General features: G+C 39.7%; 1 protein-coding gene across 1 annotated transcript in view; it reads right to left on the minus strand.

The window, feature by feature from the left end:
* MYO1H (myosin IH) overlaps positions 1–12478 on the minus strand; it is a 127969-nt gene that overhangs the window by 41398 nt on the left and 74093 nt on the right. The gene's annotated exons all lie outside the window — the stretch shown is intronic.

Here is a 12478-nt window from a genome sequence, read left to right on the forward strand (position 1 = left end):
TCTGGGTTGCCAGGACTGGAGCTGGTCTGAAATCCCTGGGCAGCAGAACCCTGCTGGGCACAGGCGAACACAAAGAGTCAGATCACTGCTGGGCGGGAGACCTGACACTGCCCTGTTGAATCAGTAGGGTGGGGAAACAGCTCTCCCGGGCTCAGGCAAGCTGAGGCTGGAGGTTGTGCAGAGGGAAGGCCGTGGGGCTGCTGTAGCAGGCAGCCTGGAGTGTGGGGTGTCTGTTGGGATGGCTGTAGCAAGGTGGTCAGCAGGCTTGGGCCTGGGCCTTGGGCTGTGAAGTCACCAAGGGACTCTGTGCTCTGGGCACATAGGCAGTGCATGTCCCACTCACATGCCGCTGTGCAGCTGACTGTGCTGAAGAGCAAGACACAGCAAACTTTGCAAAAGGAGCCAAAACACAAATCCTGCTAGAGAAATGTCCCTCAAGCGCCCTCGGCTGACAAAGATTAATATCATGCTCACTTCAGGGAAAAGTGCCTGCATTTACGATCACAACACAGATACTGAAGGGTGCATTTGGACTTGAGAGACAATAAATTGACAATAGGCATCTATGATATGCAAAGGTCCTAGACCAGCCAAAACAACCTTGAAAAAGAAACATAAAACTAGTGGGTTTACACTTCTTCACTTGAACTAAGTAAGACTGTGTCAGTTGATTTTTGACAAAGGTGCCAAAACAATTCCAGTGCAGAAAACAGAAATATTTTCAACCAGTAGTGCAGGAATAACTAGGTAGCCATAAGAAAAAAATTAAATTTCAACCCATACCAGATATATATTCAAAAAACACGTGTTAAAAATTTTTTAATATATTAAACCCTATCGCAATAGATTTTATATTTCAAATAAAATATGTATTATGAAATGATATTTTAATAATATTATATATCTTATAAATATATTTGTTTATATTTTTATATGTGTATATCCTATGTTTATTATATATGTATGAGATAGGGGTTGAAATGAAGTTTTTTTCCTTATGGATATCAAGTTGGTCATGCATCATTGGTTGAAAAGATTTTCCTTTCTTGTACTGAATTGTTTTGGTAGATGGTTTGTGTGTGTGTGTGTGTGTGTGTGTGTGTATTATATATATGTATATATAAAATATACATTTATATATGTTTTGTATATCCGCAAATACATATTATAGTACAAATTTAATTTATAACATATATTTTTGATATATACTTAATATATAATATATATATGCTATTATATAAAACATATATATTATATATAAAACCATGTGTATATTATATGTAATTGAAACAGATCTTAGATCTAAGTGTAAATGCAAAATTTGTAGAGATACAAGGAGAAAACAGAGAGGAATATCTTTGCATCCAGAATAAGGAAAAGTTTTCCTATGACACACGAAGAAATAGCCAAGAGAAAAAAGAATAAGAAATTAGACTTCATCAAATCTAAAACCTCTCATCAGAAGACACTGTTAAGGTGAATAGGTGACTGGGATTAAAGATGGTGGCATGAGAGGTGAGACAGAGGCTTCCTCCTAAAACTGCATGTAATATGAAAATATAATTAATACAACTAATCCTGAAAGAGCAACAGGAAAGAGGACTGCACCAGACTGCATACACCTGCAGAAAAGAGCAGACCTCACAGAACAGGGTCACGTACCAAAGCTGTGGCCCAGCAGGACCCAAGCCCTTCCCCGACCCCAGCTCACTGGCAGGAGGAAGAGAAACAGAGCAGAGAGGGAGTGGAGGCCTGGGACTGCTGAATACCTAACTCCAGAGATCTGCTCTGGGAGCACAAACCTACATTTCATGGTGCTTTCATGATACTCTAATGATTAGGGGATTGGAAAGCTAAGACAGGCAGAGTTCCTGGAGAGACTGAGATTCCAGCTGCTTATGGAAAGCAGGGATCCATATCTGGCTGCTCTGGGACAAAAGAAAGGCGGGCAGTCTGAGAGACTTCTTTACAAGAGGGCTGCTAAAGGGACAAGGACTGCATGGAGCTTCCTGCTCAGGAGAAACGACAGGTAGACAAGATTGTCTGGGTGCACTCTGCCCAGCATGTTAGGAGCTTTCACGATTTCCAGGTGCTCCAGCTCCCCGGCTGGTGACACAGCTTAAATGACCCCCTCCGTGATAGGCAGCCTACTGCGCCTTTCTCCCGGCCAGCCCCAACTGGCTTGCAAACCGGCAAACCCTACCCTGGCATTAGGCCAACCAGAGGGAAGATTTGTCTACAGCAACTACAAACGCAAAGCATAGAGGCTTATACCTGTGTGCTTGGCTCACTGGTTCAGGCAGTGGAGACAGGCATAGTGGCTGGGAAGCAGGAAACAGCTCTTTCCTCCCCCCAGGCACCAATACCACTCCCCTGCAACCCCCAACATTGCTTCAGGGGCTGAGCAGCTCCAGATAGTAGAGCTTCTGGGCCCTAGAGGGCACCATATAAAATATGAAATGCCAAAGGAACCTGGTTCAGAGTAAAATTAATATAACTCCTGAGAAAGATGACATGAACCTCATGACTCTTCCTGACAGGGAGTTCAAAATAAAAATAATTAACATGATAATGGAGGTATGGAAAGATACACAAGAACTCAGGAATGAATTCCGGTCAGAGATCCAATCATTGAAGAGCGCAACGGAGGGTATTAAAAGCAGATCAGATATGGCGGAGGAGACGATAAATGAAATAGGAACTAGAGAAGAGAAATACAAAGAAGCTGAGGCACAGAGAGAAAAAGGATCTCTAAGAATAAAAGAATATTGAGAGAACTGTGTGACCAATCCAAACGGAATAATATTCGCATTATAAGGGTACCAGAAGAAGAAGAAGAGAGAGAAAGGGATAGAAAGTGTCTTTGAGGAGGTAATTGCTGAAAACTTCCCCAATCTGGGGAAGGAGATAGTCTCTCAGGCCATGGAGATGCACAGATCTCCCAACACAAGGGACCCAAGGAAGACAACACCAAGACATATTATAATTAAAATGGCAAAGATCAAGGATAAGAACAGACTATTAAAAGCCAGAGGGAGAAATAAGATCATATACAAAGGAAAGCCCATCAGGCTATCATCAGACTTCTCAGCAGAAACCTGACAGGCCAGAAGGGAGTGGCATGATGTATTTAATGCAATGAAGCAGAAGGGCTTGGGACCAAGATTACTTTATCCAGCAAGATTATCATTTAAATTTGAAGGAGGGATTAAACAATTTCCAGATAGGCTAAAGCTGAGAGAATTTACCTCCCACAAACCATCTCTACAGTCTATTTTGGAGGGACTGCTATAGCTGGAAGTGTCCCTAAGGTTTAATAGTTGTCACCAGAGGCATTAAACCACAGTAAAGAAAGTAGAACAGCTAATTACTAAGCAAATGCAAACTTAAATTAACTATCCCCAAAGTCAATCAAGGGATAGACAAAGAGTACAGAATATGATACCTAATATATAAAGAATGGAGGAGGAAGAAAAAGGAGGAGAAAAAGAAAAAAACCTTTAGATTGTGTTTTTAATAACATTAAGTGAGTTAAGTTAGACTTTTAGATAGTAAGGAAGTTAACCTTGAACCTTTGATAACCACGAATCTAAAGTCTGCAATGGCAATAAGTACATACCTATCAATAATCACCCTAAATGTAAATGGACTGAATTTAGTCACTGAATAGACATAGAGTCACTGAATGGATAAAAAAACAAGACCCATTGATATGCTGCTTACAAGAGACTCACCTCAAACCCAAAGACATACACAGACTGAAAGTGAAGGGATGGAAAAAGATATTTCATGCAACTAATAGGGAGAAAAAAGCAGGAGTTGCAGTATTTGTATTAGACAAAATAGACTTCAAAACAAAGAAAGTCACAAGAGACAAAGAAGGACATTACATAATGATAAAGGGGTCAATCCAACAAGAAGATATAACCATTATAAATACCTATGCTCCCAACACAGGAGCACCTACATATGTGAAACAAATACTAACTGAATTAAAAGGGGAAATAGAATGCAATGCATTCATTCTAGGAGACTTCAACATTCCACTCACTCTGAAGGATAGATCCACCAGACAGAAAATAAGTAAGGACACAGAGGCACTGAAAAACACATTAGAACAGATGGACCTAACAGACATCTACAAAAGCAGCAGAATACACATTCTTCTCAAGTGCACATGGAACATTTTCAAGAATAGATCATATACTAGGCCACAAAAAGAGCTTCAGTAAATTCAAAAAGATTGAAATTGTACCAACCAGTTTCTCAGACCACAAAGGTATGAAACTAGAAATAAACTACACAAAGAAAATGAAAAATTCCACAAACACATGGAGGCTTCACAACATGCTCCTAAATAACCAATGGATCAATGACCAAATAAAAATGGAGATCAAGTAATATATGGAGACAAATGACAACAATAATTCAACACCACAAAATCTGTGGGATGCAGCAAAGACCGTGCTAAGAGGAAAGTATATTGCAATACAGGTCTACCTCAGGAAAGAAGAACAATCCCATATAAGCAGTCTAAACTCACAATTAATGAAACTAGAAAAAGAAGAACAAATGAGGCCCAAAGTCAGTAGAAGGAGGGACATAATAAAGATTAGAGCAGAAATAAATAAAATTGGGAAGAATAAAACAATAGAAAGAATCAATGAAAGCAAGAACTGGTTCTCTGAGAAAATAAACAAAATAGATAAACCCCTAGCCAGACTTATTAAGAAAATAAGAGTCTACACACATTAACAGAATCAGAAATGAGAAAGGAAAAATCACTACAGACACCACAGAAATACAAAGAATTATGAGAGAATACTATGAAAAATTACATGCTAACAAATTGGATAACCTAGAAGAAATGGACAACTTTCTAGAAAAATACAACCTTCTAAGGCTGACCAAGGAAGGAAGAAAATCTGAACAAATTACCAGCAATGAAATTGAACTGGTAATCAAAAAACTACCTAAGAAAAAAACACCTGGACCAGATGACTTCACCGCTGAATTTTATCAAACATTTAGTGAAGACCTAATACCCATTCTCCTTAGAGTTTTCCAAAAAATAGAAGAGGAGGGAATACTCACAGACTCATTCTATGAGGCCAACATCACCCTAATACCAAAACCAGGCAAAGACACCACAAAAAAAGAAAATTACAGACCAATATCCCCAATGAACATAGATGCAAAAATACTCAATAAAATATTAGCAAACCAAATTCAAAAATACATCAAAAAGATCATCCATCATGATCAAGTAGGATTTATTCCAGGGGTGCAAGGATGATACAACATTTGAAAATCCATCAACATCATCCACCACATCAACAAAAAGAAGGACAAAAACCACATCATCATCTCCATAGATGCTGAAAAAGCATTTGACAAAATTCAACATCCATTCATGATAAAAACTCTCAACAAAATGGGTATAGAGGGCAAGTACCTCAACATAATACAGGCCATATATGACAAACCCACAGCCAACATTATACTGAACAGCGAGAAGCTGAAAGCTTTTCCTTTAAGATCAGGAACAAGACAGGGATGCCCACTTTCCCCACTTCTATTCAACATAGTACTGGAGGTCCTAGCCACGGCAATCAGACAACACAAAGCAATAAAAGGCATCCAGATTGGCAAAGAAGAAGTTAAACTGTCCCTGTTTGCAGATGACATGATATTGTGTGTAAAAAACCCTAAAGAATCCACTCCAAAACTACTAGATCTAATATCTGAATTCAGCAAAGTTGCAGGATACAAAATTAATACACAGAAATCTGTGGCATTGCTATACACTAACAATTAACTAGCAGAGAGAGAAATGAGAAAACAATTCCATTCACAATTGCATCAAAAAGAATAAAATACCTAGGAATAAACCTAACCAAGGAAGTGAATGGCCTGTACTCTGAAAACTACAAGACACTCAAGAGAAAAATTAAAGAAGATACCAATAAATGGAAACACGTCCCATGCTCATGGATAGGAAGAATTATATTGTCAAAATGGCCATTTTGCCAAAGCAATCTACAGATTCAATGCAATCCCTATCAAAATACCAACAGAATTCTTCAACAAATAGAGAAAATAATTCTAAAATTCATGTGGAACCACAAAAGACCCAGAATAGCCAAAGCAATCCTGAGAAGGAAGAATAAAGCTGGGGGGATTATGCTCCCCAACTTCAAGCTCTACTACAAAGCCACAGTAATCAAGATAATTTGGTACTGGCACAAGAACAGACCCATAGACCAATGGAACAGACTAGAGAGCTCAGATATAAACCAAACCAATTAATATATGATAAAGGAGCCATGGACATACAATGGGGAAATGACAGCCTCTTCAACAACTGGTGTTGGCAAAACTGGACAGCTACATGCAAGAGAATGAAACTGGATTATTGTTTAGCCCCATACACAAAAGTAAACTCAAAATGGATTAAAGACTAGAATATAAGTCATGAAACCATAAACTCTTAGAAGACAGCATAGGCAAACATCTCCTGAATATAAGCATGAGCAACTTCTTCCTGAACGCATCTCCTCCAGTGAGGGAAACAAAAGCAAAAATGAACACATGGGACTACATCAAACTAAAAAGCTTCTGTACGGCAAAGGACACCATCAACAGAACAAAAAGGCATCCTATAGTATGGGAGAATATATTTGTAAATGACATATCTGACAAGGGATTAACATCCAAAATATATAAAGAACTCACATGCCTCAACACACAAAAAGCAAATAATTCGATTAACAAATGGGCAGAGGATATGAAGAGACAGTTCTCCAAAGAAGAGATTCAGATGGTCAACAGACACATGAAAAGATGCTCCACATCACTAATCATCAGGGAAATGCAAATCGAAACCACAATGAGATATCACCTCACGCTAGTAAGGATGGCCAGCATCAAAAAGACAAACAACAACAAATGCTGGCTAGGATGTGGAGAAAGGGGAACCCTCCTAACACTGCTGGTGGGAATGTAAGCTAGTTCAACCATTGTGGAAAGCAGTATGGAGGTTCCTCAAAAAGCTCAAAATAGAAATACCATTCAACCCAGGAATTCCACTTCTAGGAATTTACCCTAAGAATGCAGTAGCCCAATTTGAAAAAGACAGATGCACCCCTATGTTTATTGCTGCACTATTTACAATAGCCAAGAAATGGAAGCAACCTAAGTGTCCATCAGTAGATGAATGGATAAAGAAGATGTGGTACATATACACAATGGAATATTATTCAGCCATAAGAAGAAAACAAATCCTACCATTTGCAACAACATGGATGGAGCTAGAGGGTATTATGCTCAGTGAAATAAGCCAGGCGGAGAAAGACAAATGCCAAATGATTTCCCTCATTTGTGGAGTATAACAATGAAGCAAAACTGAAGGAACAAAATAGCAGCAGACTCACAGACTTCAAGAATGAACTGGCAGTTACCAAAGGGGAGGGGAGCAGTTACCATTCATGTTGTTGCAAATGGTTGTTGCAAATGTGGTAAGGCGGGTGGGGAGGGAGGGCGAAGGGGACTGAGGGGTATTATGTTCAGTACACATGGTGTGAGGGATCACGGGGAAGACAGTGTAGCACAGAGAAGGCAAATAGTGGATCTGTAGCATCTTGCTGCCCTGATGGACAGTGACTGCACTGGGGTGTGGGTGGGGACTTGATTATATGGGTTAATGTAGTAACCACATTGTTTTTTCATGTGAAATCTTCATAAGAGTATATATCAATCATACCTTAATAAAAAAAAAAGATGAATAGGCAAGCCACAGCCTGGCAGAAAATGTTCACAAAATATATGCCTGTAAAGATTTGTATCCAGAACAAGACTCCTTCAGCTCAGTAACAAAAATTCAAACCCAGTAAAAATTCGGCAGGGGACTTGAATGGACACTTCACAAAGGAAGACAGACAAATGGCCAATGATCACGTAGAGAAGCAGTCCACGTCATTTGTCATCAGCGAAATGCAAATCGGAGCCACAGGGAGATGTCAGTAGAATTGTTCAAATGAGAAAAACTAACAGTATCAAATATTAGCGAGGATGTGGAGGAAACGGCTTTCTCATACATTGCTGGTAGGAATGTAAAGCGACAGAGTCACTTTCGAAAAGGTCTGGCAGTTTCTAATAAAGTTAACCATGCCTCTACCCTTTGATCCAGCAATTCCATTCCTAGGTATTTACATAAGAGAAATGTAAACACATGTCCACAAAAAGACTGGAACATGAAGGTTTACATCAACTTTATTCATAATGGCCCCACACTGGAAACAACCCAAATTTCCATCAACTGGAGAACGGCTGTGGACATCTACACAATAGCATGGCCACGGTGATAGAAGAGAAGCGACTGGTTCACACAATGGCACGGGTGACTCTCTCAGACATTATGCCGAGTGAAAGAACTCAGACGCAGACGGGCGCATGCTGTATGATTCCATTGACATGGAGCTCCGGGACAAGCAGGACTAATCTACAGTGAAAAATCAGAATTGTTCCCGCTTAGGGGATTGTCTGGCAAAGGACATTTTTGGAGTGATGGAAACATTCTTTCTCTTGGTAGGGCTGGGAGCTACACGGGTGTATCTATTTGTCAAGATTTCTTGTTAAGATTTTGTGCATTTCAACATCCGCACTTTTTTTAAAGAACTGCAAAAAAAATAATTAAGCGGAGAGGGGATGAAGAGTGGATATAGGCATAAGTGAAAGCAGAAAGACACAATGATAATGATTGTTGAAGCTGGATGATGGGTACAGGGGGGATTTATTATACAACTGTTTACTTTGTATTTTAAATTTTCCATTATGAAAGATTTTAAAAACAGAATGGCCACCAGGTGTCTCCCTACACTAGCTAAATGGAGCTAGAATCAATCACCTGCTAAGGATGAAAACGATGCATTTGGATCAAACAATATTTTAGTGATTCCAAATACTCCCATTTTAAAGACTGTTTGCTTTTGTATAAGAAGGGCAGGATAGGATAGTGACTAAATACAAGGACTTTGAAACATGAGCCTGTCCTGTTTCAAATTCCATTTCTGTCACTTCCTGGTGGTGGTACAATCTTGGGAGTCCCTTACTCTTGCCAAGCCCCCATCTGTTTCATGTCTGTAAAATGGGCTCATAGTTGCAACTACTTCAAGAGTTGCTGGTTTGAACAGACCCATGAAAGTACTTGGAACAGTGCCAGACACAATGTCGGCTCTGTGAACATTTGCTTCTGTCTTCATTAGTATCAATAATAGGATTATCAGAAGAATATAACAAAGCAAAAAATCGTATTAGCAGTCAACAAGCCCCTATCAAATTGGGAGTAAGCTAAAGTTGGAAATAATGTCTGGAGCTGCACCCACAAATATTCCTGCAGTCAGAGCTCTGCAGGTGGAGGGTTCAGACATGAACAAACCTTAACCCAGAGGGAACAGAAAGGTGGTGTGCTTATTAGAGTGAGCCCTGCAGGCAGCCCCAGGGCCCTCTGCGACTTGGCAGCCCAAAGAGATTTGACAAAATCTCGAAGATTAAGGCATGTGACAGTGATTTTAACTTGCAAGAACCAACATGTACTCCATCCACTTCAGAATGGAGTTCGGTTTGCCACAATGTTTCAGTTCAAATATTTGGATTCATTTTATCTAGCTCATTTCAGTATATCTTGAAAAGAGCATGGGGAAAACTAGGGTGTCCTCATGAGAGTGACAAAATGGCCAGAGGGATATACTGGGCAGAAGGAGACAGAGGAATAGAGAAATTGAAATAATTTAGCATTGGCCAAAAAGAACATGATAAAGAGACTTTATCATGAAGACAATATTAAATCCAGAAGTGACCAAATGAGAGGTCTTTATGACTCTGTCTTTGACGTGCTGGAACTCTGTAAAGGGCCATTCTGTGCAAACCCAGTGGGCAGGCTCACAAACCCTGCTGCCTACAGGTTTTGTACCAGGCAGGTACCAGAGTTAGTCAAGCTGCTGGGGACTCGCTTAGACCAGGTAATGAATGGCCTTCTATGGTGGGCAGCCATTGCTTGGCTCCAGCTAGTTGACACCAGATCTGAATACAAGGCCTGTGTCACCAGATCCTCTAATCATTCAAGAAAAATCAGAAATTTAGAATTTTATGGGACATCTCATAACCTGTATTTATCCCTGCAGGACACTAGTTTGTAACCTCTGCAGCAGACACTCTAAAATAAAGCAAGCCACCTTTTGTCTTGGATGGTTTAGGTATTTCACTTATCTCATGGTAAAGGATTCAACGAGATGCTCCTGCCAGGATCATAATTTTGGAAACGTCGTACGCTCAATGATCATCTGGTCATGTCACGTTTTATGTAATCTGGCACTTGACTGTGTGTGTGTGTGTGTTTGCGCGGTTCACACAATGGGTATAAAATGGTGAGATGATATGGCAGAGACGAAGTGCCTGCGAAATATTCCATGGGCTTCCTGACATTTCCCTTTGCAGTTATGTAGAGTCACATGACTACTTCTTCTGCCCAACAGGTTGTAAAGAGAAGTGACATTTGTGCAAACCCTCCACTGGGTTGTGAGAACTCCTTCAATTCTGCAATTACAGGATTTCTTTGTTGAATGGGCTGGCCACAAAATAAAAATAGCCTGGATTTCTGAGTAATCACATGAAGGAGAGATGTCCTCAAGAATCATCCAGACCCACAGTAGACTTTGTGTAAGCAAGAAATAAACTCCTGTTATGGTAAGCTTCCGAGAATTGGGTTGGGGGGGGTGGGTGCTGTTTGTTACTGTAGCCTAAGGTTTCTTATCCTGACTAATACAGGTTCTCAAAAGGACGTTTCCACTGGGGGGAACAGCAGTTTGAATGTGAGTCACAGCTCTTGCACATTAACCTCAGCTGTTTTGTCTACTAAAGTTTGGAAGATAAGAAGAGAGCCTTTTATTAAGGGGAGAAGATAAGCCCTAGAGTCAGAGCATTTGAATTTTATTTTATGTTTTAGAACGCTTTGTTTAAGGGAAGCCATAAGAAACCTCAATATATAAAATTAAGGAAAGCAGAGCCTTTCTGATTAAAGGAAAGGTGAAAGTCTCACTGGGTTGCCCGTGGACATGTGGGAGACAATCTGGCAACTCCTGGGCAGCAGAGAGTTTGCAAAACCCCTCTGTACCCCCTTGAATCATGTTCCCCAGGCTTTATTATTTGAGCACTTCCTTTACTTTTATCGTCATACCCATACACAACCAGTACTATTTTTTTACTTCGTATATTTCTTTAAATAACTTTTCTTCCTATACAGTTAAATCTTTCATTATGAAAAATGTTCATCCCCAAAAGTATCAAAGCAAAACAAACCAAAACAAACCATTACCCAGCTTCAATAAATACCAACCTGTGGCCTCTCATATTTCTGCTGTGCCCCACCAACTCCTCCCAGCAATGAATACTTTCAAGGTAAGTCACAACTATCATAACACTTTACCTACAAGTATTTCAGTAGGTATCTCTATAAAAACTATTTTAAATATATGTACCCAACACCATTATCATACATAAAGGACTTCACAATATTTTGTTAATATATCATCCCAGTGTTCAAATTTCTGATTATACTTTTTGCAGTTGGTTTGCTCTTATCAGGATCCAAGCAAAGTCCACGCATCCCATTTAGGTAATATGTCTCTCAAGTCTCTTGCTCTGCAGAATCCCTCCCCCCACCTTTTTTTCTTGAAATTTGTTGAAGAAATTGGATGACTTTTGCTATAGAATCTCCCACATTCTGGATTGTATTCACTACATTCTTATGGGGTCATTTAACATGTTCCTCTGTCTCCTGCATTTCCTGAAAACCAGTAGTTTGATCTAGAGGCCTGAGGAAATACAGGATTGATTTGTTTTCAATCAAAGAGTTCATAGGCAGTGAGGAACAGACTTCCAGCAGAAGACACGTAAGGTCTGGCTGTCTTTTAGAGATGCCATTGTTCTCATGCACATTGCCTGAATCCAAATTTTCTAGGAGTTTGCAAAAGAAAAATAGTAATAGTCCAGTTCTATTGTTCCTTCCTCATGTATTAGCTGGGATCTTTCTTAAAAGAGAAACTTCCATTATCAACCATTTAGCTACCCTGAGGTATAGCTTATATGGGAAAGACAGGATAAATGCTTGATTTACTTGTTTTCAGAATAACAATTTGGTTCTGTAGCATCCTCCAAAGATGACAATGAGTTTTCTAAATCACCGCGAATTCATGGATTTAAATGTGTCTGTTGTGTTTCACTCTGTGGCAATTATTATCCTTATTGATGCTCAAAGTACCCATTTTTGGCTTAAATTACCCATTTTAGGACCTACTGGTGAGTGCTTGGGTCCTTTCTACATGGTCTTAATAGCCTTTGATAATTCTTTATGAGGATTCTGAGTTATCTCAGACTTATCTCTTATGTTCATAATCCAGACCTCAAATGTGCCCATGAGCTC

The sequence above is a fragment of the Manis pentadactyla genome, chromosome 14 (genome assembly GCF_030020395.1).
Source record: "Manis pentadactyla isolate mManPen7 chromosome 14, mManPen7.hap1, whole genome shotgun sequence".
NCBI classification, from domain to species: Eukaryota; Metazoa; Chordata; class Mammalia; order Pholidota; family Manidae; genus Manis; species Manis pentadactyla.